This window comes from Canis lupus, chromosome 4 (assembly GCF_048164855.1).
Source record: "Canis lupus baileyi chromosome 4, mCanLup2.hap1, whole genome shotgun sequence".
In the NCBI taxonomy this organism is placed as follows: domain Eukaryota; kingdom Metazoa; phylum Chordata; class Mammalia; order Carnivora; family Canidae; genus Canis; species Canis lupus.
Window position 1 is genome coordinate 15,099,069 of NC_132841.1, and position 26,389 is coordinate 15,125,457.

The 26,389-nt window shown below is 40.7% G+C and overlaps 1 protein-coding gene across 3 annotated transcripts in view; it reads left to right on the plus strand.

Moving 5' to 3' along the window:
• Positions 1 to 26,389, plus strand: part of ZNF365 (zinc finger protein 365) — a 115,843-nt gene that overhangs the window by 69,478 nt on the left and 19,976 nt on the right. For 2 of the 3 annotated variants that reach the window (XR_012029438.1, XR_012029439.1), the window contains exon 4: positions 18,220 to 18,446. The exons of the other annotated variant lie outside the window; for it this stretch is intronic. The gene's annotated coding sequence lies outside the window, so the exon portion shown is untranslated. The remainder of the gene's footprint in view (positions 1 to 18,219; positions 18,447 to 26,389) is intronic. 3 annotated transcript variants of the gene reach the window in all.

Genomic DNA, 26,389 nt, shown 5'->3' on the forward strand with positions numbered 1-26,389 from the left:
ATGCAAAGTTCTTAGCTGAGAACCACTGATTCAAAGTAGAGGTCTGCAATCTATTTAGCTAATCTCATTCTTCCCTGTCTCCATTGGCTGCCATCACACCACAGTAGGGTCTCCATCTGGGGAAATCATGAGATAAAACAAAGAGATCCTGCATCTTGCAGTCCCTACCTCATACGTTTATAGATTAGGGTTGAGCAGATTTGGCCAGATCCCTTGGTCTTTTTTAGATAATTCCCATAGACACAGTTTGTGACCTTTAGCCAAACTCTGTCAGTGCAGAATTGAAAACCCAAGTTAACATACTCTGGTGTGGCTCTCTCCTCTGTCCCTTCTTTATGAGAAGTTCCTCAGAAGCCCCATCATTCTATTTGTTCCATATAAGAAAAGGACCCAGAATTTCGAGTAACAAATTCAGGTTTCCAATCTCTGCCTCTGTATGATCTTGGGCCAGACACTTAACTTTTCAATTCCTTTGATTGCTTTAATTTCCTAGCATAGTAGTTAAGAGCATGTCCTTGGCTTTGAATCATGCCACTTTCTAGCCATGTGACTTGGGCCAAGCTGCATAACTTTTACATGCCTCAATTTTTCCATCTGTAGAATGGAGAACTTCACAAGTTCTCAACCTTCCACTCCCTGCTCTATTGTGTGTCCTGGACAGAGCAGAGAGATAATAATAGAAACTACATCACTGGGCTGCTAAGAAGAGTAAATGAGCTAGTAAAGGGAGTAGCATAGCACCTGGTGTCTAAGTTCGATGTCAGCGGTAGCTGACGCTCTTACCATTATTGCTACTTAGGTTTATATTTATAACTTTGGAGGAATAGGCAGAAAGAAACATAGCAACAGTTTCAGATATAGAGCTTCCAGGGATTTTCAAAATCATGATAAGATTTGAGGACTGCTGCTGCAGATCTTGCAGAAATTAATGGCTGTAAACTTGAGGAGGGGGTGGATAAGATCCATTCAAACAAGCCAGCACAGTGGACTCCCTTGTTGCCAGTCATTTTGTACAGCTCTGGGCTTCTGCACCAGCCTGGGTGGAAGTGCTGGCTGAATCTGGAACTCCTCTCCTCCTGCTCTGGCCTGGACGGACACCAGCGGCCCAAGTTACTGGGTTTGATGTGTGGGAGGTGATAGTGAAGGGAAGAGCAGAGGAGCGTGGAGGATGCTCCTAAATCACATAGAAAAGACAAAATGCCGAGACGGCCTTGGCTTATGTGTATCCATTCTCAGCCAACTTGAGGACACACGGCTTCATTTAACAAACTTGACCTCATGTTCCTGTCAATTAAAAACTATGCAAATGTGTTTTGAATTTTTAGGCAAGGGTGTATTACCTCCTAATGCTGACTATTAAAATTCCTGATAAAATCCAATCTCTGAAAGTTGGACATCATGAGGAAGAAAGTCAAGGAGAAATGTCGGCCTTTTAATAACAGCACAAAAACACATTTTAATGAATAATTTTACCCTAAAGAGTACTTCCTTAAGTCCTCCTTTGGCTGGGAGCAAAAGGCTAAACTTTTCTTTTCCTAACCTAACCTAACGTAGCCAAAATACCTGTACACTCCAGATGTTGTTGCTGCTGTTGTTGTTTTTAATGTAGATCTGGGCTTTACAGGAGCCACGTGCTTGCTGAGTGGCATAAACTGATTCAGCCTTATGCTAATGTCTAGCAAATGATTAAAAGCTTGCTTTTCCTTAGTCTTTGCTCTGAAATACTGGTCACTTATACTCTTTGCCATGTTCTGTTAACTTTTCCTACTCCTTGTGGCATGTGTTTTAAAATCACCAGCTAAGAAAAGTCAGGTCTTCTGTGATTAGTTTTGATTTGTGATTGGCAAGGAGACATGCAGTCATAGTGAAAAGACTATCTGTCCTATTGTTCTGAAGACTGTCAGGGTGTCACAGTAGGGTGGCTACCTGCCTTGTGATGTGCCCCAGTAACCATGTCTGTGCCATAGTCCTTTCTTTGAGGGGAGGAGATGATTTTCTTCACAAATTCTCAACCTTCCACTCCCTGCTCTATTGTGTGTCCTGGACAGAGCTGTGTGACACTGCCTTGCTGGCCTCAGTGGAGGGCTTAATGGTAGGTAAGTTGACCTAAACTGAGCAGAGTCTCATACCTCACTTTAGGTCAAGGCTGTGAGGGGCACCCAAGTGGGTCTAACTAGATTCCTTCCTCAGGATTTATCTCCCTGTACACAACACTTTTTTATGAAAATTCTCAAACAAATTCTAAAAGAGTTTTATAGTGAACACCCACCACCTAAACTCTTATCATTTAGCATCTTACTACATTTGATTTATCATCTATCTATCTATCTATCTATCTATCTATCTATCTATCTAATCTATGCATCCTTTTATCCAGCTATTAATTCAAATTATTTTGTACATTTCAGAGTAGATCACAGACATTAGTACACAGACATTAGTACACTTTATAATACATTCAAGTAGAGTTCAATATTTGTTTACAGTGGGTTTTCCTTTTGACATAAAAATCATATACAATGAAATGCACATATCTTAATTGTACATTTGCAGAGTTTTTTTGGACAAATATGTACATTCAAGATTTATTTTCATCAGGAGTGGAGGAGTGGAGAGAAAGCTTCTTTCTCTTTTGGAAGGTGAGGCTCAAAGATGTGAGCCCAGAGTGGGGCAATTATGACTCTAGCTTCAGATTCTGAAAGCCAGCTGGAGATAAGAAAGCTGACATATCAATGTGGAGGCAGAGCTAAGAGACAAAAATAATTTTGAAAGTATTGTAGTCATTTGTACCCTTTTTTTTGGCAGTTTGGTTACATGAGCCCATAAATTCTCATATTAGCCTAAACTATTTTAAGTTGTTTTTCTTTTACTTGCATCTAGTCCTGACTAATACATATATACATATATAATACATACATATATATATAGAGAGAGAGAGAGAGAAAGAGAGAGAGAGAGAGAGAGAGAGAGAGAGAGAGACTGTCCTCTTTAAGGAAGGTATTATTATGTATCTATTGCAGGTCTCAGCACCCCAAGTTGGGAGAGGTTAAGAAGGTCTAAGGTCTCTTATAAATCTAAAGGACCATGGATCTGGCAAAATGAAAGCATTGGCTTCACCTAAGTTCTGACTATAGATCCATCCAATGTGGGGATAAGAGACAATTTCACACAGGCACTAGCAACTTTATTCAACACACACTCTTTAACATAAAAATAAAAGTAAAACATGACATATGTTTACCTTGATATTGAAAATACAGTCACTGATAGAAGAGAGGACCCTTAGAAGCAGGACCCTAACATACTAGCTAATTATTTTTTCTAACTTTGAACATGGCCCAGTTTGTGTGGCTTTAGCTAAATAATTACAGAAACAGAGCCAGTATGTTTTCACTGTTAGAGGTAGAATAGGTTGCAAAATGCCAAAATGGGTCCAATCTGGAAAATGTTGAGTCCATATGTGAGAGAAGGGAAGGGAGACGAAGGCTCTCAATCATCCGAGGGGGAGTAAAGGAAGTATTTTATTGCCCAAGAGAAATTTCTACTTTTTTTTTTTTTTTTGGATTTTAGTTCATACATATGATACTATTTATCAGTTGTGTTATTTTGGTATCTATGGCCAGAATTTATTACGCTTTCTCTCTTTGTCTCAGATCAAAATTAAAATTTTCTCTTTGCTGAGTTCTATGAGTCAGGAAAGTGGTTACTTTGGGGGAAAGGGGAGAGCTTGTGGGTGGGCAAGAGTCCATGGAGGGCTTTCAGGGTAGGTGCCTAGGTTCTGTTTCTTTATCTGAATGGCGGTTACAAGTGCGTTGTGGTTCTTTTTATATGAAAATAGGCATTCATTTTGTTTTTATAATTTACAATAAAAATCTTAAAATCTGAAACAAATATATAGAGACAAGATTTGATAAATCCATGAGGTGAGTGCATTATTCATGCACTTTTATGTATTGTTGGAATAGTTTATACTATAAAAGTTTAATTAAAACAGTTTTATCCTTGACCTACAAGTTTTCTTTAAAGGAACAGAATTTTTATGTAGGCTTTTATTGCTGAGATCTGTCCAAAGTGACCATAAATGGCAGTCATCTCAAAATTGTCACTAGCACCTTCTCTCTTGAAAAAATGAGTCCCCTGAAATTAGTTTTTCAAATCTCCAGATTTTGTAGCTCCTCAACTCTTTTGTGAGTCTTAGCCTGATTCATTTTACATAGAACATCTGACCTTTACTATATATTTTTACAACTTCCTATTAAATTTTATCTGACCAGATCTACTCATTGCCAAAGTGAATGGGAATAATAAAAGTAATCATTTGGGTAATTTATGTCAAAGCTTTCTTGCTCAGATAATTCAAAGAAAAGCAGAAAGAAGAGTGTGGTGGTGATTGTCCTCCATTACCTGATAATTCCCTTGATGCCTCATTTTGTTTGGATAATGAGTTTCTTTATTTTTTTTCCAAGACTTCATTTTTTAAGAGCACTTTTAGGTTCACAGCAAAATTAAAAAGAAGGGACAGAGATTTCCCATACACTCCCTGCCCCCAAACATGCATAGCCCCCCTCTTAACAACACCCCCTATCAGAGTGATACATTTATTACCAATGATGAACCTACATGGACACATCATCATCTTCATCATCCAGAGTCCGTAGCTTACATTAGGGTTCACTCTTGGTCTTGCACATGCTATGGATTTGGACAAATGTATAATGAATGTATCCATCATTATGGTATCATATGCAGTATGTCCACAGCCCTAAGAATTTTGTGTTCCACCCATGCATTCTTCCCTCCACCCTGCAACCCCTAGCAACCACTGATCTTTTTACTGTCTCCACAGTGTTGGCTTTTCCAGAATATCATATCGTTGCAATCATGCAGTATATAGCCTTTCAGATTGGTTCCTTTTACTTTGTAATATGCATTTAAGTTTCCTTTTGTTTGGTTGTAGCACAGTTTACCCATTCACCTACTGAAGGACATCTTGGCTACTTCCAAATTTTGACAACTATGAATAAAGCTGCTGTAAATGTCCATGTGTGGGTTTTTGTGTAAACATAAGTTTTCACTCCTTTAAGTAAATACCAAGGAGCGTGATTGCTGGCTCTAGTGGATTGTATGGTAGAGTATGTTTAGTTTTGCAGGAAACCACCAAACTGTTTTCCAAAGTAGTTTTAACTTTCTACATTGCCACCAGGAATGAGAATTCCTGTTGCTCAATATTCTTGTGAGTATTTGGTGTTGTCAGTGTTCCAGACTTTGGCCATTCTAATAGGCATATAGTGGTATCTCATTGTTTTAATTGAGGTTCTGAAGCATATTATGATATTAGCAGGTCATTGGTGATAGCAATAGCTGATAATGTTTAAACTCGTTATGTGCTGGGCACTGTACAAAGCACTTTACAAATATGTGATTTAATCGTTCCACAACTCTTGTGACCTAAGCACTACTATTGTCTCTAATTTAAAGATAAGAAGACGGGGCAGCCCCGGTGGCGCAGCGGTTTAGCGCCGCCTGCAGCCCAGAGCGTGATCCTGGAGACCCTGGATCGAGTCCCACATCAGGCTCTCTGTATGATGCCTGCTTCTCCCTTCTGCCTGTGTCTCTGCCTCTCTCTCTCTGTCTTTATGAATAAATAAATAAAATCTTTAAAAAAAATTTAAAGATAAGAAGACTGAGGCTTGTGAGGGTGACATTCTCAAGTCATATAGTTAGCTTGGGACAGCAAGCCTGGTTTATAAGATTATAAGGTATAAGATTTAAAACTCCTGAGGCATTGAAGCCTCCATACTGGCTTTACGGACATGTGACCTGGGGAGTCATACTGGCCCTGTGGACATAGAAGCTCTGTATTTGGTTTAATGCTCAGAGGTCACTGTCTTGAAATTTTTTTTTATTTGATATTTTTAAGGGTTGGGAAGAGAGAGAGAGAGAGAGAGAGAGAGAGAGAATCTTAAGCCTGACCCAGGGCTTGATCTCACAACCCTGGGATCATGATCTGAGCTAAAATCAAGAGTCAGATGCTTTAATGGACTTAACCACCCAGGTGCCCCACTGTCTTGAAATTCGTAATAATTTGTGTACAAAGAGACCTGCACTTTTCATTTTATACCGAGCTTGGCAAATTATGCCCTTAGGGTAGAGGTTGGGGTTTGACACCAGAGGCTATGCTGTTACTCTGCCACTTTGCACCTCTGTAAATAAAGCTAGGAGAAGAAAAACAAAGAAACAAAACCAAAAAACACCTCAACAAAAATAAATGAACAAACAAAACAACTAGTGACAGATGACTGACTGACATAGCATGCACATGTAACTAAAGATGGTAAGAAGCCAATCTGGGAAAACTAATTTTAATATGTGTGACTTAGATACAGTTTTGGTAAATAAAATGAATATGAGTGACTTGTTCTACTTTAGGAAACACACAAACTCCCATGATATAAAGTTCATTTTTCTACGTTCATTGCATGTACTTGAGACAAAGGTGTTTTCTAAAACAAACCACTATTTGGGGAACAGGGGGGCAACTCATCAAATTTGGAGATTTGTTGTTTGTTTTCTCCAACAGAGGAGTCTTTCTCACTGCCCAGGTTTTAGACCTACAAACATCTATCCTTGTGCCAAGTGAAGCTTCGGCACAGAAAGTTCCAGAATAGCAGTGGCTGCAGACTGGAAGGCGACACTGTGAGCATCCCCAGACATGGGTGATCTAGGGATTGGTGCCTTTTTCCTGGGCTCTTTCTCTGCCACTTGTTCCTATGTGGGTCCTGATGCCCTCTGTCGGCTGATGGCCGTGGTGCCTGTGCTGTCCACCTACCATGATTCGTACCCTTGTTTTGCTTGTGGTCTCCGGCTGTGCTTGCCTCCTCTCTTGACTTGCTCAATTTGAGCTTCTAGTTAATAGTCTTTCTCATTTAGCCTCAAGGGTCCTCCATGGCTTGGCGGTGAGATGAAGGTTGGCTTCCACTCCTCCCTGACACGACTTGCTCGGTGGAGGGCAAGGGTGAGGGCTGGAGGCCGCAGAAAAGTGGAAGCTGGTGCTGAGGCTCTGCCCCCTGGTTCCCTGCAACCAGCCGAGGCATCTACTGCCTGCCCCTGGACAGCTTGGAGGCTTCGATGCCTCCAGAGTTTTAACTCTTATAGCTTAGCATGACTTCTTAATCAGAAAACGGAATCACGAGAGAAACAGCTGTGCTTGCCACATGGGGGCTTGGCTGAGGTCCACTGGTAGTTACCCATGTTCCCCTTCTCGCCCCACCCCGCTCAACAATGCCCATCATTGTTTCAAGAAGGTTTCACCTGTGTCTGGTGAGAACTAGTCTGGGCAGGTCGGCACCAGCACCCAGCCGAGCGGTCGGTCTTCTTGGAGCTGGAACGTGATTCCCAACGCCCCGCATTCCAAACTGAAGGATTGCCATGCCTAAGTAATCTGTTCTTCATTATGGATTAAGGATGGATATTTAAAAATAAAAATCATACCTATCCCTAGCCCCAAGGTTTGTTTATCTGTTCGTCATCAGACACCTGTCAGGTCTATTTTGTCAATGCAGAAACTGAGTTTCAGGGAAGTTGCTATTTGCCCAAGATGGAAGATGGGCAAATCAGCCTAGATTTTTCTTTGCCAAGAACAGTGTTTCTCCATTACTGCATCACATTACTTCTATCAATAAACAGATTCAGATTAGAATGAAGGAAGTTCTGTGAGAAAGCTTTGTGTTGCTTTCAGGAGGAAGGTGCGACTAGTAGTAGCAGCAGCAGCAGCAGCAGTAGTAGTAGTAGTAGTAGTAGTAGTAGTAGTAGTAGTGATTTTAGCATATGGACCTAACTTGCCAGCCTATTCAGTGATAGTCAGTTATGGTCTGGGCTGGTTGGAAGGATCCTGTATCAGAGATCAAGGAACTTGATGGGAAGGAAAAAAACAGGAAAATGAACTGTCCCTCAGCATAATGAACTCGCATTTCACTGTTAACTACAAAGCAGATCTTGTTCTCTAGACTCTTCTACTGATCAAAGTTGAAGGAATCTTGGAGAGAATTCTCAAAGTGGAGTACATGGCAATGTGTCAGGTCGTTGAAGCTACATATTAAATTATGACACATCTCCCCAGATTGTGAGAAAAAATAACAAAGAGAAGAAATAAGCAAAACATGTTTATCTATTAAAAACATCAACATCTTATGGGGAAGAAGGCACTTTGGGCCTGAATTTTGAGGGGGGTGAGTGAGTAGAGAGAGAGGGAGAGGAGAGAACCTTAAGTAGGCTCCATACCCAGTGTGGAGCCTGACTCGAGGCTCAGTCTCACAACCTTGAGATCATGACCTAAGCCAAAATCCAGAGTTGGATGATTAACCAACAGAGCCACCCAGGTACCCCGGGCCTGAATTTTAAAGGAGAGAAAAACTGCACATCTACAATGAGTCTTTTGGGGTCAATACATCCCAGGTACTAACCCTAGGAATTAATTTTCACTCTCTGGTATCTTTGTACTATTTCTGTGAAAAGTTTGAAAAGGATTGGTCATTTTTAAAACTAATTAATTAATGTATTTTTTTGTTGAAGTTCGATTCGTAAGGATTGGCCATTTTAGTAGACAAGTTGAAACTAACAGATGATAAATGATTCTCCTGTGGTCACAGCAGGACTGCACCCAAGATCCCCTGAATCCTTGTCTACCATTCTTTTTACCATTCCATAAACCTGATCTTTGTTGTGGCAGTGTTTCTAAGAGGAGAGTATATTTTCCTACCTTAAGCAGACTAAAATGCAGAAATAATGCCATCTTGGATAATGTAGACCACGTGTTACAGCAAGCATCACTCCTCATTGCCTGAGCAACATGGGATCTGGATTGTGGAGTGGTTTGAAGTGAATGTGAATGAAACCTACCTAGGTCCAGCAAGGGGCTTTCCAAACACGTCTCAGCTGCTGTCTTGTCACTAAGGCTTTGCCTCTTCTAAAGTAAAAAATAAATTCTAGTTATTAAAATAAAAATGCTCAACCTCCTTAAACATTAAGCAGTGCAAATTAACAAACAATAAGCTACAACTTTTCCCCTTAATTTACTGGGAATGCTTTTTTTTTTTTTCCAAATAATGAAAATACTCAATAAGGATGAGAAAAAACAGAGTAGAATACATATTTATCCTCCTCTGGTAGAATAATTTGATAATATGTACCAAAAACCATGGAGTTTGCATATGTTACCCTTTGACAATGCAATTCTACTTTTAGAAATTTTCCTCCAAGGTGGGATCCCTGGGTGGCGCAGCGGTTTGGCGCCTGCCTTTGGCCCAGGGCGCGATCCTGGAGACCCGGGATCGAATCCCACGTCGGGCTCCCGGTGCATGGAGCCTGCTTCTCCCTCTGCCTGTGTCTCTGCCTCTCTCTCTCTCTCTGTGACTATCATAAATAAATAAAAATTAAAAAAAAAAAAGAAATTTTCCTCCAAGGAAATAAACATAAAAGCATATAGGGATTGATTAAGTTACAAAGATGTTCATTTCAAGGTACCTGAGAACAGTGAAAAACTGGAAAGAATTTAAATGTCTAATATTTGGGATTTGGTAAAATAAATCATAGTACAAATATGTAAATTATAATGTAATATAGAATAGAGGATACCATTGCATCTTGAGTCCCCCATTGAAATGATGCTGTGAATGTTAAAAGGCATTAGAGGAAGGTAGTTAAGAGTAGAGATTCTAGAACCCAATGTCTTGAGTTGACAACCTGGTTGGACTACATACTAGCTGTGGGATATGGGGCAAGTTTCTTAAATTCTTAGTGCCTCAGTTTCTTCAGGAAGATAATGCTATAGTGTTATACTTCCCTCATAAGAAACAAAGTAGGCGTTCATCAGATATTAGACATTGTCAGATAAGCAACTACCAAGAGGGAAATTGTTTTTTTATTTATTATCAACTGGAAATAACAGATTAACAAAAGTTTATATAGTATAACAAAATCTTTTGTTTTAAGAGATCTCCCCAGGCTCTGTACCCAGCACAGAGCGTTTATTAACAAAAGGATGCGGTCTTTGTTATTTTGAATGTCCCTCATGGCTGAGGTGATATATAAATGCTATAGATTTCTCAGGTAGTACTAGGATGAATCATTAAATGAGAATTTATTCTTTACATTTTCTAAGAACTTATTATAATGGGAACAACTTTTAAGTCTCTATATTCTTAAACTGTCCTGAAATTTATAATACGATTAAGATGCAGGTTGACCAAAAGTACAGTTGCTGTTTAAAAATAAATGTAAATAATCCAACAATAAAAAAAAATAAAAACAAAAGATCTCTCATAGGATGCCTTGGTGGCTCAGCAGTTGAGTGTCTGTCTGCCTTTGGCTCAGGGTGTGATCCTGGAGTCCCAGGATTGAGTCCCGCATCGGGCTCCCCAAGGGGAGCCACTTCTCCCTCTGCCTGTGTCTCTGCCTCTCTTTCTGTATCTCTCATGAGTAAATAAATAAAATCTTTTAAAAATAAAAAAAATAATAAAAGATGTCTCAGACAGTGTAGACCAGTGGTTCTTAAACTACACGCCAAGGCATCCTAGGCCACTGTAGGGAATTCACCTGGGCCCCACAGGGGATTTTAAAATTTCAAGAGAAATATAAGCGACACTTCTGGACACGGTGTGAACTACTACTATTAAGTTGTTTGAACCTAACTACATAATAGATGCAATTTATATGGATTTAAAGTACCAGAAAAAAATTATTGAAACACTGAGTGCCATGAACTGAGGAATTTTGAGAACCCCTAAAGTAGCCCATAGAATTTTCCAGGTGTTAAACAGTACTGAGAGGTGGCATTATGTATGCTTTACATTTTCTGTGTTTGATTTGTCTGAACTTCCTAATTTTTCTACCATGAACCCTTATCATTTGGGTAAGATAATAGAAGTTATTTTAAAACAAGTTCTCCCTTCATGTAGCTGTGCAACAGCTGTTTGCTGAGTACTATTTGGAGCCAATTTCTGGGCTGCACACGGAAGGGCAAAGATGCCACACCCTCAAGGAATATGTAATCGAGGGTGAGTCAAGAATGTAAACTAATGGTTGCTGTTCAGTAGAACCAGCTGTGAGTCAGAGGTGCCAATTGATGTGGGAGCCCTGACTCTGCTGTGGGAACCTAGAAAACCTTCACAGAAGGCTGGCATTAGGTGGGTCTTGCCGAATAAATGGAACTTTTCTAGATGGAAAAGGTGCAGAAGAGTGTCCCCCCTTGTAGCGGATGCCACTTGGCATGATAGGAGACTGGGAAGGCAGGCAAGTGTCAGGGGCCAGGCCCTTGTAAGGGGTGGGTAAGCACTGGCAAGTCTTAGCAGAGGAGTGTCGTAAGTGTTGTGCGTGGAAGGGTCACTCTGGAAGCACTGTGGAGAGACTGGGAAGCCAGCGCAGAGCTGGCCAGGGCGAGGGGACCAGGCAGGAGGATTTTGTAATAGTCCAGGAAAGAGGTCACGAAGCCCTAATTGACTAATGACGGAGATTATATAATAGGCCCCTGTGGACCAAATCAGCCAAAGCGAATGATCCAGATGTAGCACGTTATTCATCTCAAAATATGTTGGTATCTTGAAAAATGAAAATTTTGTTTTTTCTGATGATAGACAATACATGACCGTGTAAATATTTGGAAAATATAGGAATGTATATAGAAGAAAATGAAAGTGTTTATAGCCCATGAACTGGAGCTGAGCTAGATATAGGTAATATGTCACATATAAAAAACAAAATATTACACATTATGTATAAATATGGATATCTAAATCTTACATGTATACATATAGTTTATTTAAAATATGCACATTTGGTAAAATAAAATCTAACTTACAGGAGGATAACAAATAATAATAATTACCAAGTGCTGGGATGCCTGGGTGGCTCAGTGGTTGAGCGTCTGCCTTCGGCTCAGGGCGTGATCCTGGGATCCTGGATGGAGTCCCGCATCGGGCTCCCTGCATGGAGCCTGCTTCTCCCTCTGCCTGTGTCTCTGCTTCTCTCTGTGTCTCTCATAAATAAATAAATAAAATCTTAAAAAAAATTGCCAAGTGCTTACCAACTGCTAGGCACTTTTAGAAGCACAACATACGTAATAGCATATTAAATATATAATATTTAATTTGATGCTGACAACAATGCTGTAAGATAGGTCTGTGTGTATATTACCGTTTACAAGTAAGGGAGTTAATGCTTAGAAAGATTGGTGACTTGCCCATGGGTCTGCAATTTGTAAGTGTCAGAGCTGGGATTTGAACACAGCAGTTTCTGTCCAGGACCCATCCCCTTAAAGCCCTATGGTACAATTGTGAGTGATATGGTCAAACTTTTGGTGTTTGGTTGATTAACTTTACATGGTGACATGTGACGCTCTATCATTGCATTGTCCAATTGAACTCTCTGCAATGATGGAAATACTCTACATCTGTACCGTCTGGTAGGAAGCCACCAGATACATGTGATGTTAAGCACTAGAAATGCTGCTACTGTGAATGAGGAACTAGATTTAACATTTCACTTAAATTTTTTTTAAAGATTTTATTTATTTATTCATGAGAGACACAGAGAGAGTGAGACAGAGACATAGGCAGAGGGAGAAGCAGGCTCCATGCCAGGAGCCTGATGTAGGACTCGATCCCAGGACTCCAGGATCATGCCCTGGGCTGAAGGCAGGCGCTCAACTCCTGAGCCACCCAGGGGTCCCCATTTCACTTAATTTTAATGAATTTAAATTTGAGTAGCCCCCATGGCTAGTAGCTGTTCTTTGGGCTGTGCAAACCTATAGAGGATAAAAAAAAAAATGGCACTAACTTTGTTTGTTTCTGATTTTAGTCCCTTCCCATGCTCATCTCTTCTAAGTCCAGAAAATATGCCTCTATTTATATTTCTTGATTTGAACATTGGATTGGCTACACGGTGTAAGGTGAGGAATTCGTTCATGCCCCCCCACCCCCCACACACACATCCTTCTCCCCTTCTGACTTGTGTTAATCATTTTGGCTTTCCCACTGGCTACCTGTAGATTTTGGTATCAGTTAATATTCTTCTGATTTCAAGTGGGAAAAAAGAGCCAAATAAATGCTATTTGAGTAATAAAAGGGGATTTTATGGGCTCATATAAACTCTAAGATTAGAGGCAGAACTGCTATTAGGAAAGCTGCATTCAGAGCTCAAACACTGTGAGCAGGACTTGGTTCCAGCTCAGCTCTCTTCAGTATGTTAGCTTCATTCTTGTACCCTTTGTGGTGGTCACACCCGCAGGAGCTGTAGCTTCATATCCTCTTAGATGCTAGACTAGTAGGAAAGAATGCATATGCCTTTATTCTGATGCTATTTAACTGTGGCCACAATAATGCTGAGTGCATGTGCACACGCATGCACAGACACACACACACACACACAGAGTCTCGGTGTTCTACAATAACAAGTATATCTTTAACTCATGTATCTGTGGTTGGCTGAAGTCAGCTGATCTAGGCTGGGCTTGGCTGAATGGCTCTGCTGATCTTGGTTGGGACTGGTCAGAGCTCTGGGCTGGGCTAGCTCAGGGATGCTGCATGTGTCTCTCATGTTCCTCCTGGGACTAATGATGACAGAGGCCCAGGAGCACAAGACCAGTTATATAATAAGTACATCCCATTAGCTAATAAAGTCACATGACTGCACCCCAAATCAACAGAATGAGGAAGTATACTCTTCCCATGGAAGTGAGAAAGAAGGAGGGAATATTTATAAACAGGTGAGCTTGGCTAGCTCCTTTCAAAACCAGTGATCGTGGCCAAGGGCCTGGATCACACAATTTGGCCTAGGTCTAGGTCCATAGTCCATCCTGGGGACAGAGGTTACAGTCAGATTCATCCAAAATATGTTGTCTAAGAGTGGAAGAGGAATGGTTACTCACAAGCAAGATCAGAGTTCTACTGGCCACATGAAGAGGAGATGGATGTGAGAGGGCAACCCACAATGATTATGACTTTATACAATATTTTAAACTCTGTTTCTTGAGCCTTTGGTTCTAGATAGTATCCCCTAACATCATACTCATGAGTTCTCCTTCAGCCCACATCTCCCACTTCTATCACCTTGATAGAAGAAAGAAAAACTAGGTAATTAATAAAGGTGTCTGGGTGTGAGTAGTGAGGTTCTCTGCCACTGGCTAGACGTATTTCCTCAATTAGCATCTCTCTCTCAAGGTGGAGACTGACTGTGTACATGGGTGGTCATGTCAACTGACAAACTGTCCTTTAGGGTATTAGCATAGGGAATCATGCAGATGGTGTTGTTTGCCCCTCAAAACACCAAACACAGAGGGCTTCACTGTGGAACACCAAATCCCAAACAAAAAGCCTTAGTTCTGCCCAGGTAGCAATCTTATTTTCTTCATAGGGGAGATCTTGGGGAGCCAGTGAAGTTTCCAAATTTTCTCTTGCCAGCCTATTTGCACATACGGAAAGACGAATAAGGATGAGAAAGGCCAAATGGTACACCTGCTCTCAGAACAACCTTGATTTGGGCTCCTTTTCCAATCCTGAGCTCAAAATGTGTTAATGCTCAGTGTGGAGATTCCCCAAGTCTTCTTTGCAAAGAATATCTCTGTCCTTTCTATAGCCTTCTCCTGAGTAAATCTGGGATGCTGCTTTCTCTGTTTTGCTTCATCCCTCAATTCTATTCACTTCCTTTCCATCTTACAGAAAATTATCAAATCTCAGCTGACAGTCCTCTTTTCATCTCCAACATGGTTTTCAATGCATTCCCTTTGCTGACTCTTCAGCAGAATTTTGAGAGTATAGGTAAATGCATGTGTTCAGTCTTGAACACACACACATATAATATTGTGGATAGATAGAATTTTTAAGACAAAATTGAATCTTGCCAATTTTGCCACTGGTTTGATTGAATACTGTTCTTTAAGTATCTCAAAAGTTGTTTGTCAAAGTTGCTCTGGGAAAATGGGAGATTCCTTTTGCTCCTTTTTTGTCTTTTGGATAAAATTAAGAGGATTTGGGCTTGTTGTGCTACCCAAATGAACAAATGAGTCAGATTTCAAGTTCAGGGATGATACGATCTATTACATAGAAATAGGATTGAGATAGTGTTGAAAAGCAGGAAAGGTACCCATGAAAATCAATATCCTCTGGAGGTTAAAGGCTTGCTGTTATTTGTCTGTTTGTTTGTTTTTAAAGACTTTAGTTATTTATTCACGAGAGACACAATGTGAGAGAGAGAGAGAGAGAGAGAGTGAGAGAGAGAGACAGACAGAGAGGCAGAGATACAGGCAGAGGGTGAAGCAGACTCCGTGCAGGGAGCCCAACTTGGGACTCGATCCCAGATCTCCAGGATCAGGCCCTGGACTGAAGGCGGCACTAGACCACTGAGCCACCCAGGCTGCTCTGTTTGTTTTTAATCAATTTTAAGCCATGCTTTATAAAACTAGAGCTTTCTCTTCAAGTCCTGAGGGTAGTTGGTGAGGAAGGGTAGCAAGGAAGCTGGAATAAGAGTGAGTAAATGACACAGAAAGGAAAGGACAGTCTTATGTTGGATCTAAAATCTAGCAGATTACTAGGACTATGTATAAATTTACTATATGCCAATAATATTCAGAATATCTAGGTTTACTGATGATGGCTAAAACATACAGAGATTAAGAGGAAGGGTTTTTGCCTGGTGGGCTTCACATTAAAGAGATGTACATCATTAAGATAGACACTTTCCAGGAGAGAATGATGACTCACACGGGGATGACTTAAATGGCATCTGGTTTCCATTTTCTTTGTTTCTTCTCTTGGACTCCATTCAGAGGCACTTCCTTCCAGCTGGAGCTTTTAATGGCATAATGTGAAGGCAAGATCCACAGAAGTGGGTTTAGAGGAGGGACTTGAAGGAGAAAATGCAGATCGTCAGGGGAGACTATGGAAAATTACACCCAGATGGGAGGTAACAGAGAATGTACACACATCCAGACTAAAATGTACCGATTAAAGTATTTAGGGAAATGCAAAGGAGTATATGATTTTTAATATGAGATCACAAAAATTGGTACTGAATAAGAAGTCAGAGTGATAGAGTCCTGATTGTAATTAGTAGCACATTAATGCAATTTCTGTTTCCAGCCTGGGAAAAGATGTCGGCTTTCTTTATTTAAATGAATGTAGCCTAGCATTGCTTGTGGTTTTGCTATGATCTATTTGTTCTACACACTAACTCCATTCATGGTGGTGATACCCTCCTTCCTACTTCATAGCTGGAGAAGCACTATTGAGCCTTGCCTGGTGTTCCAAAATGGTCTGGGATGAACACAGAGCTGTCATCTGGGTTGAGGGATTGGACTGTGTTGTTATAATAACCAGCAACGCATCAGAGCCCATACAAGACTGGAGGGGTGGAGCAAGCAATTGGTTTCCCAGCATAAGCACTCCTTCTCGTGTTTCCCTCCTCTTGATCCATCAGCAACAAGAAGGAAGCCCATTTCTCTCTCTCTCTTTTTAAATATTTTATTTATTTATTCATGAGAGACAGAGAGAAAGAGAGAGAGAAAGAGAGAGAGAGAGAGAGAGAGGCAGAGACATAGGCAGTGGGAGAAGTGGACTCCTCGCAGGGAGCCCAATGTGGGACCCCATCCCTGACCCCAGGAGTGCGCCCTGAGCCTAAGGCAGATACTCAACCACTGAGCCACCCAGGCATCCCATCCATTTCTCTTTTAAAGATGAGAATCTATTATATTCTACACCTTTCTTTTTTACATTGTGTTCCTTTCAAGCAAATATCACCTCATATGAGTGATCTGCCCTTTTCCCTATGCCCAAAAAGCCCTTGGGAGTGGTCATATTAATGGAAGTAGATGGTAATGGAAATAGGAGCCATACAATGGCTCTGTTCTAGACACCATGGTGGGTAGAGCTGATTCAAACTGAGAACAAGTCAAAGATTAATTATTGGACACTTTTTGAAGACATGACATTGTCCAGGTGTCTGTGGAAATATGGACAATAGGGTTAACAGAGATTACTTTTGACAGTGGGGTTGGGAGAAAGGAGTACAAATTACAGAATATTGGTCAAAGGAGAATATGGAATGTGTGTGAAGGATTCTTTGCCTCATTGATGTAGGTAAATCCAGAGGCAGTGCGGTCTTTCCTTGTAGGCCAGGGGTCCACAAATTCAGATGCCAAACCAACCAGGCAGACACCATAAATATGTGAATCTAGCCAGGTGTAAGGCAGCTGGGAATGATAGAACTGGTGATAAACTGAGGGCATGCCCCACCAAAAGTCTTTCTATATCATAATAAAAGTTCAGAGTCAAACAATTCAAGTCATTGCCTGCAAATCTTCTCTGCCATCCAAGGGTCTCCCTGTGACACTAAGTTTAGACCCAAATACCTCTTCCACCTCAGAGAGAGACCCAAGCTTTCTTCTAATGACACAATCACATCTGCGTAACTAACAGATTCTTCTGGAGTTGACTCTCCAGAACTGTGATAGAGGTAGGCCTCAAAGACAAATATACTTTTGCTCTCTGGAAGATCAGATTCTTTAAAAGTCAGTTTCATTAGCCTCCACAGGGCATTCTATCACGTGTGGGCCACGAAACCAGCAGTGAAAAAGGTAGCAGAACTGGCTGTGTCTGTCATTGCTCCAGGGATGTTTCTGGAATTTAAGGGCTGCTGCAGGCAGATGAGAAAGAGGAATGCCACTGTTTCACATGTTGGACTCCTGAGTAAGATCTTGTCTGAAAAAAGAAAGACCTTTGAATATTTTTACCATGCAGATGAGCAAACTCCATCCACCTCTTCAGAGAAGGATGTAGCTGTGATACCCTGTCTTGGTGTTCCTTCCGATGTTCCTGTGATGGAAAACTCTTCTGCTCTCCTTTGCTCACTACAGTCAACTCAGAACACTTCACTCCTGGTCACCATATATGTAGGCATTTTTCCCACACCAAACAACTCTCTAATTCTTGGCAGAGACTGACTGAATGACTCACAAATTTAAATCAATTTTGACCCAAAGGTGAAGGGTCCAGTCCCACAAGACTGCTTTCACTTCAGATGGCAATCTCAAGGGCAGGCTGTCACCTGTACTTCTGACTGGCCAGCTATGAATGAGGGTTCCTTTGACCTCCTCCTCAAGTTTGATAATTTGCAATAATTTAGGGAAACATTACTTATTTTTTTAAAAGATTTTTATCTATTTATTCATAGAGACACACAGAGAGAGGCAGAGGAAGAAGCAGGCTCTATGCAGGGAGCCCGACGTGGGACTCGATCCTGGGTCTCCAGGATCACACTCCAGGCTGCAGGTGGCACTAAACCACTGTGCCACCAGGGCTGCCCTGTTTACTGGTTTATATAAAAGGTATAGCAGGAGGGAAGAGATGCATAGAACAACGTATGGGGGAAGGAGCATGGAGCTTCCAGGCCCTCTCCAGGTATGCCAATGCTTCCAGCACTGCTAAGTATTCACCAACCTAGAACCTCATCAAGTCTTGTTCAAGAGTTTTTATAGTTTAATTTCCAGCCCTCTAATCATTTGGTCCTTCTGGTGACCAGCCTCATTTTGAGGCTATCTAGAGGCCCCACCTTAAGTCACCTTATTAGCATAAACTCAGGTGTGCTGAAAAGGACTTGTATGAATGACAAAAGATGCTCATATCACTTAGGAAATCCCAAGGCTTTAGGAACTCTGTGCCAGGAACCAGGGACAAGGACTAAATATATTTCTTATACTACCTCACTTCCACTCAGAGATCTTCCCCTTTGGCATTGCAAAGACTTATCCATGCCCATCCGATCCCACTCCAGTAAATACCGTGCCTCAGGTGTAGCTGCTCAATAAGGATAACTAACTGAAATAAAGTCACTTCAGTCCTAATTAAATTAATAGCTGACTGTAAAATTTTCCAGAGTTGAAGAAAAGACAATCCTGGAATTGAATGGTCTCTACAAGTACACTAATAGGATTAAAGAGAAAATAATAAATCCTTACACAGTAAAACTACAGAACACAGAAGAAAAGGGGAAAAACTTACAAAACTTAAATTAGAATTTAATCCCTGCACAAAATATCTGAATTCTCTCCTTTAATAAGCAAACCAATCATCACGTATTTAGGTTATATTAATTCAGAATGGTGTAAGTCTTGCATTTTGAATACTTTAGTATTCTCCAACATCTTTTTACTACTAGGGAATTTAGGTAGACATTTGAAAATTTGAAAATAGACTTTCTTCTTGTTCCTTCTGTTATGTTTGGGACAGCCTGTGTTCTGTGAAAGGAGGTCTCAGCCCTTGGATTCCCCAAGACAGGATTTATGAGGGATCTGTGCTCAAATAAAGACAGCCAGAAGGAAAGTAGCAAGCACAAAGCAGTTTGTTAAAGCAAAGGTCCACTCTCAAGGTGGGAGAGTGTGCAGATTTCTGTGAGATGAACCAGCTCTGTGGTTGTTTTGGGGTTGGATACTACAGGGACTCTCTGGGCTAGGAGGAACTGTGACTGAGCAGTAAAGTGGTCTTTTGTGGAGGCTGCTTCCGATCATTTGGGGGATACCTCCAACAGGCTGGGAGGGAGGATTTTTGCCCCTACAAGATTTGTACAAGAACCATCATGGCAGCCTTTCTTCATGGAGGGAATGTGGCTGTACCCACAGGGCACATACATTATAATGAGTCTAGGGGTTACCCTGGGCAGAGGTGGAAGAGGAGAGCGCATGCTCAGTATCTGCGACTCTTGATCTGTTTGCCTCTAGGTCTTGGAAGCCACAAGGTCAGGATGTTGTGCTCCTGGGCTTTTAATGTGTAGCTTACTTCTCACAGTCCTTGCATCCAGCTCATGTCTCTATCATGCCCCCTTCAAGGACTTGGGACTCTGCCTCTGAGTGTTCCTTCCACTGCTCACGTCTGGCTTCTATCCAATACTTCTTTTGCTTTAACTCAGTGATTCTCAAACTCCAGTGTACACAGGGGTATTTTGCATAGGGTTGGACTGCCACCACCAATCAATATAAAAAGAGGATTTTGAGTCTATGAGATCCTCACCTGATATCTATGTAGCTGTGATAGCCCTTACCTCCCCTCCTACACACACGCCCACAGGACACACATACCTGCCCACTACCCACCTACATGCACACGCGCGCGCGCACACACACACACACACACATATAGCTGACTGGTGAATTAAACTGTGTTTGCTTTCTGTATGTTTTTCACTTTCTCTTCATTTCAAACATGTAGTCAGGCTTGTTATTTCTTGCTTGAGGCAAGAAAAGAGAAAGCCTGCTTTTCAAAGAATGAGTTAAGAAGACCAGGGAAGGAGGACAGACTCATGGCCACCATGAGCTATGGGGGTCTGCAGACACAGTGCAGTTATGCAACACTGCTTGGGGTGGGGGTGGGGGTGTATGTACCCAGAAGTGGGCTAGACCCCTGGAGCAGGTCTCCTCACTTCCCCAGAGAACCTCACCCTACATGTGGCCTGGAAGCAACAGAAGTGGAATCTGGCTGGGTCACCTACACTGGGGACAATTGCTATCTCAACACTAACCAGTGCAGACAGATGACAAGTACTGGAGGAGTCTTCCCAATGCTTCTACACTGCGTAAGACCAGACTTTTGTAGAATCTCTGTGTGTGGGGTGTGGGAGCTGTCCCAGCATGGCTGGGTTAAATTTCCTGCCAGCTTGGTGGGCTGGTTACTCAGAATCCAAATTTAATTTGATGTAAGGAAATCTAAAATATTCATGTTTCTTGAACACATGAATTTATAGACTGAGATTTGCATCTATTTTAAGTATTTGTTGAATGCCTTGCTGATGGGAAGGATTCCCTGACAGCTACCAGAGATCTATCTCTGCCAGCTTGGGGTGGATATGCACCATGCGCTGAGCAAAAGGAGCGAGGAGAGTTGTGCTCAGGCAGCAGTAGGAGGCCATAAAAGATGAGCCACACCAGTTTCCGTCTTTCCAAGGCCTTGTTGTAGATTGCTTACCTTGTGCCCTTTTCCATCTCTGCCAATATTTGGGGGGGAGGGGGGTTGTTAAAATACACATATTCAAAAACAAATCAACAAACAACTTCACTCTAGCAAATCATTTTATTAGGCTCAAGATGAGTTCCTGCCTGCAAAGCTCTCAAATGCCAGAAAATGTGGGCCGGGCAGCCGCCTACTTCCCATCCCAGTCACGCTGCTTAGGGTTCGCTTGAATGGCTAATTACTGGTCACCTCACCTTCTTGTCAAAGCTGGAAGATTATACTTAACGCGCAACGTAAGCCGTCCCCTGGACCTCACTTGTTTGGACTGGCAATCACGTCTTCTGTTCGCTTCCCTACTTACCTTAAGTTTTAGTAATTGCCCTCTGGGCTCAAAAGAGCATCCCACTAGGCCATTGAAATGTTGAACAGCCCCCTGACATGGGGAAATGTTTATCTGCACTCAGAGAAAGAACTAGGACAAATATGTGCAGCTTTGGTTCATGACAGGATGCAGATTTCTTATGAGCAATTTCCTAACCTTCAGCTTAGTAATAACTATAATCAACTTGGCACGTTGAGGGTTGGTTAGAAGTGTCATTAGGCAGTAACTAGAAACTTCCAAGATGGTAAACAAGTCAGAATGGAGATCTTTTGCACAATGTAAACATAATGCCCAGTGTTCCCTTGGGCTTTGCAAAATGCACGAATACTTTCTCTATCTTTGTAGGAGCAAGAAAGATACAGCCCTTTGTCTAGCTCTTTCCCAATTCTTCCTGCTGTGGGATACCTAAAGATGACCTTACTCAACCTTGGACACACCTTTCCAGGGTGCGTTTGGATGATCTATTAGGTCTTCTTCCAATGGGTGAGAGACTCAAACTGTGTCCATTTTGGGGCCACTTCAAAACTCTGACTCTAACAAGATATTGATGGAGTCATCAAAGAGAAACCAGGCACACTTTATCAGGAAAATTAAAAGTCTCTGAGCTCAAATAGCCCTAATATTATCACTCCCAACTGCTAGCCATGAGACATTTGACTTGAGACAAATATACATCTAGGCCTCTCCTGTAGGATAAGGATTCCAATGTCCTCTGGACTTACTGTGTTCTTTTATGCTTTGAGTCCTTACATGTATCATTTCATCTGCCTGCCTAGACAATTCTTACTCATGTTTAATATCTCATTGCAAATATGATTATCTAAAAAAAGCCATTCCTGATATGAGCCCATATTCTGTAAGACCTCATTACATGATCTCCCACTCAAAGCTCCCTTGTCCTATTTCTTCCCAACACATAAGAGGATCATAATGAAGTCACTTTGTGTGTAATCTGTCTCCACTGGTGGAATAGGAGTTCCATGGAGGTAAGAAGTGTTTATCTGGCTTACAGTGGCATCCCAAGCTCCTTGCACACAGCCTAAGTCACAGCAGCTGTTCAAAAAACAGTTCTTGAATGAATGGATATCGATTTGTCTCCTGCGTTTGGTGGCAGGACTTGTGGGGTAATGCCTCCAACAGAGTCTGCACTTAGAAGCAGTGAAATCGATTCATTTTAGCTTTCTTTCTCCTTCCTCTGTTCCACTGGAGTTTGACAGATGCATTCATCTGCAAACTCCAGGTTGGTCATATCCTGCTGAAAAGCCATAATTTTAGAGCTGGTGAGTAGCAGGATCACTACCTTATGGCCCCTCATGCTACAGACCTGACAGCTGAAGTCAGAAGATTAGTCGTTAATTGTCAGGTCACATAATCTATTTGATGTCATGTTCAGCAAGGGGTGTCAATCTTCTGCTTCTTGGTCTGTAGCTCTAGCCTCCTTCTCACACTCAGTATGTACTGTATTTTACTTTCTTAATCTTCAAACTTTTCTCAAGCTCTTGCCCAGCCAGAGGCATTCAGTAGATTATCCAAGTGGCAACCTGACAGAGGTCTGGTCTGATTGAAGCTTTTCACAAGAAAAAAAAAAAAAAAACCTTGTTAAATTGAACATATATTAACCATTCACTGAAAGTAAAATAATCTAAGAAATTTGCTTTAAATCTAAAAAAAAAAAAGTGTGATTCATTTGCCACAGGTAGGGCACCTATAATGAAAAAAAGAAATATGTTTTTATGTTTTATTTTCCAAATCCAATGAGAAGCTTAGTGTTTTCTTCTTTTGTTTTATGATTCATCAGAATTTAGATGGTAACACTTTCAAATTAATTCATTGCATGAGTCAATGCAAAAAGTGATCAAAATTGTGGGTTTTCTTAATTCTGATGCCCTTGACCTTTGACAATTTATGGGTAATTTGGAAGGAGTGGAAGCTAACTGTGAAGTTTTGATTATTTTATTTTAACCGGTTAGATGACTGAGTACCAGAAAGTTGTTGAAGATATTTACCAAACTCCCATATAAAACTCCTGGGAATTCATGAGCATCCTGAGAAAATCAATTTATTAGGCCTCACAGAGAAACTGGACTTATTTTCCACTGTGGCCTGGCCTACACTTTATGTAATCAGAAATTCTGAAGAAGTACAGAACTATTTGAGAAAATGAAATCACTCTTTCGGAAGCAATTCACCCATTTTGGTGCTATGAATCATGCTTTAAGCTTCTTTGCTTGCTTTTGATGCTTAAACACGGAAGGTTCCCGAATGATCAAGGATCTGTCATAGCAGTATCCTTCAGTTTCAGTCTTTGGGCAATGTCTGTGTTTGCATGGCTCTGTGACAGTACACTTTATTTTGTTGACACTGAGGCCCATCATCCACAGTATAAACCTGACTGAGTGCCCCCTCAGTTCTCAAAATATTGAGTTCCCCAAACAGCAGTAGTCTCTTGGATCTCATCATTCAGTAACTTTAGGTTAAAAACTATGTTTTTATGTGATGAAATTTTGTGAAATTACATTCTTTATATACTTTAAAATTATTCATAAAGTTCATTTTAACTTTTGCCATTTGAATACAAAAAATAACAATCATAAAAGTAAGAAACATCTAGAAAAGCACATAGAAAAAATCCATCATCTTAGCACACAACAGACGTGCACAGCCAATATTTTTTGTATATATTTCCTATGTCTATAAGTATATATGGGTGTGAAGATTTTTATATGTATGTTTTGTGTGTATATGCATGTGTGTGTTAAAATGATAGAACCTATTGTTTTATAAACTTGTATTTTAAACTTTGCAGATTGATTGATTTGAGAAAGAGTACATGTGAACGGGGAGGGGGTGAAGGGGAAAGAGGGAGGGCAGAGGGGGAGGCAGAGGGACAAGCAGACTCCCTGCTGAACACAGAGCCTGACATGAGGCTCAATCTCAGGACCCTGAGATCATGATCTGAGCTGAAATCAAGAGTTGTCGGACACTTAATCAACTGAGCCACCCTAGCGCTCCTGTATTTTAAACTTTATAATATATTAACGTATTTTATGATGGTAATGATTATTATTGGTAATTATTACTACTGTGTGCCAGGCTCAGTGCTAAGATGTATTCTTCATAGTAACCCTAGGAGATACTATTGCCACTCATTTTACATGTGAGGAAACAGACAATTAAAGGGGGCTTCATGCTTGAAGTCATGAAGCAAATAGTTGGTGGAATCAGAAGATGGCTCATTCCAGAATCTGTGATTTAACATTACACGATACCACTTTCCTTCTCCAGACATTAAATATTCTTATATCATAAGTTTTTATTAACACTATGTTTCTTAGAGCAATTTAAAGTTCATAGCAAAATTGAGGGAGAAGTTGCAGAGATTTCCCATGTACCTCCTGCCTCCAAACAGATATTCCTCCCCAACTATTAACATCCCCCACCGGAGTGGTACATTTGTAACACTTGATAACCCTATGTTGACATAATATTATCAAAGTTCATAGTTGACCTTAGGGTTCATTCTTGGTGTTGCATGTTCCATGGGTTTGGACCATAATGACATTATCCATCATTATGATATCATGCAGAGTATTTTCACTATTCTAAAAATCCTCTGTGCTCTGCCTGTTTTACCCCTTCCCACCCCTTTCTATCATATTTTAGTGGGTATATGCTGTATTGTAATACTTATGAGCCTATTATTATTTTTATTATTTATATATGATACTTCCAGTTTTCTAGTAGTGTAAATGACACTGTGATGAATATCCTTTTCAATAAACGTTTGCCCATATCTTTGGTGAAGTTCCGCCAAATGCTGACCTGGAAATAAGGACCTGAGCACCAGTCGCTTATTTGGGAGTGATTCAGGAAGGGTGAAAAAATCAGTAAGGAGAGTGAGAAGGGAAGGGAAGAAAGTCAATACAGGTGGGGTGTCAATGAGCAGGTTACCACCATGGGCAGCCAGGCTCAATTCCACTGTGACCTTTGGGGTCTAGAAAGAACTCTCCTCACAGTTGTCCCAAGTGACGCTGAGGAATCCTTAACTTCTGGGTATCATTAGTTGAGTCCTACTTGGAACTTTTCTCCAGCCTCCTGTGTAATCTGGCACGCTTCCGTACCCAGAAAGACCGCAGGCAGAGTGTGGCCAGTGCTGGCAGCTGGAAACCAGGTGGTGTGCACAGGAGGGACATGGACAGGCACTGACCACATCTGCTACAGCATATATCTATGATATTTTCCTTCTGGATAAACTTAGGATATCTTAGGATATCCTTGCCAAATTGACCCACAGAAATGTTGTACCAATTTATACATACCTTCTGTGCTACAACCAATGTTGGGTCCGCCATGCTTAGTCAGGTCTGCATCTACTTTTCATGTATAAAAAGTTAGCGTGTTTGCATTTTCAATTTATTAACATGGAAAGTTTTAACTGTTTATATACTTTCATCTGTAGTTCGGTTCCCTTAATGGACTCAAATTTTTCATGTATAATTTTTTAAACTATTAAACATTTTTGTTAGTATATTATGTTAATATATACTAAGGCAGGGATCAGAGAGATGGCCTATGTTTCTCATGCTGATTTGAAATTCCACTTTACTAAGTTCTTATGTAACAGATCAATTAATTGAAAAAAACACATTAATGGATTTTTCGATTGATTTGTATTTTCTTATTTTTACTGGTATCCATGTTCAGAATACTTTTTAATTTTAATGTATATAATATATACTAATCTTAATATATGTGATTAATTTTAATTCACTTATTAATTTTAATGCTACTCACAATACTTATTAACTTTAAAATTCATATTTCCTTTATTCATATTAATTTCTGACCATATTATATTCATATTACTATTGCAATATCCAGGCTGCCCATTGTATACCCACCCTTGCCTATATTCTGGCACAGATGTACAACAATCCTCATGATTGTTCTCTAACTTCTTGCCCTCTTTAGCATTCCAACCTTTGAGTCACACTCTTAACGTCAATGAGAGAGAAAACAT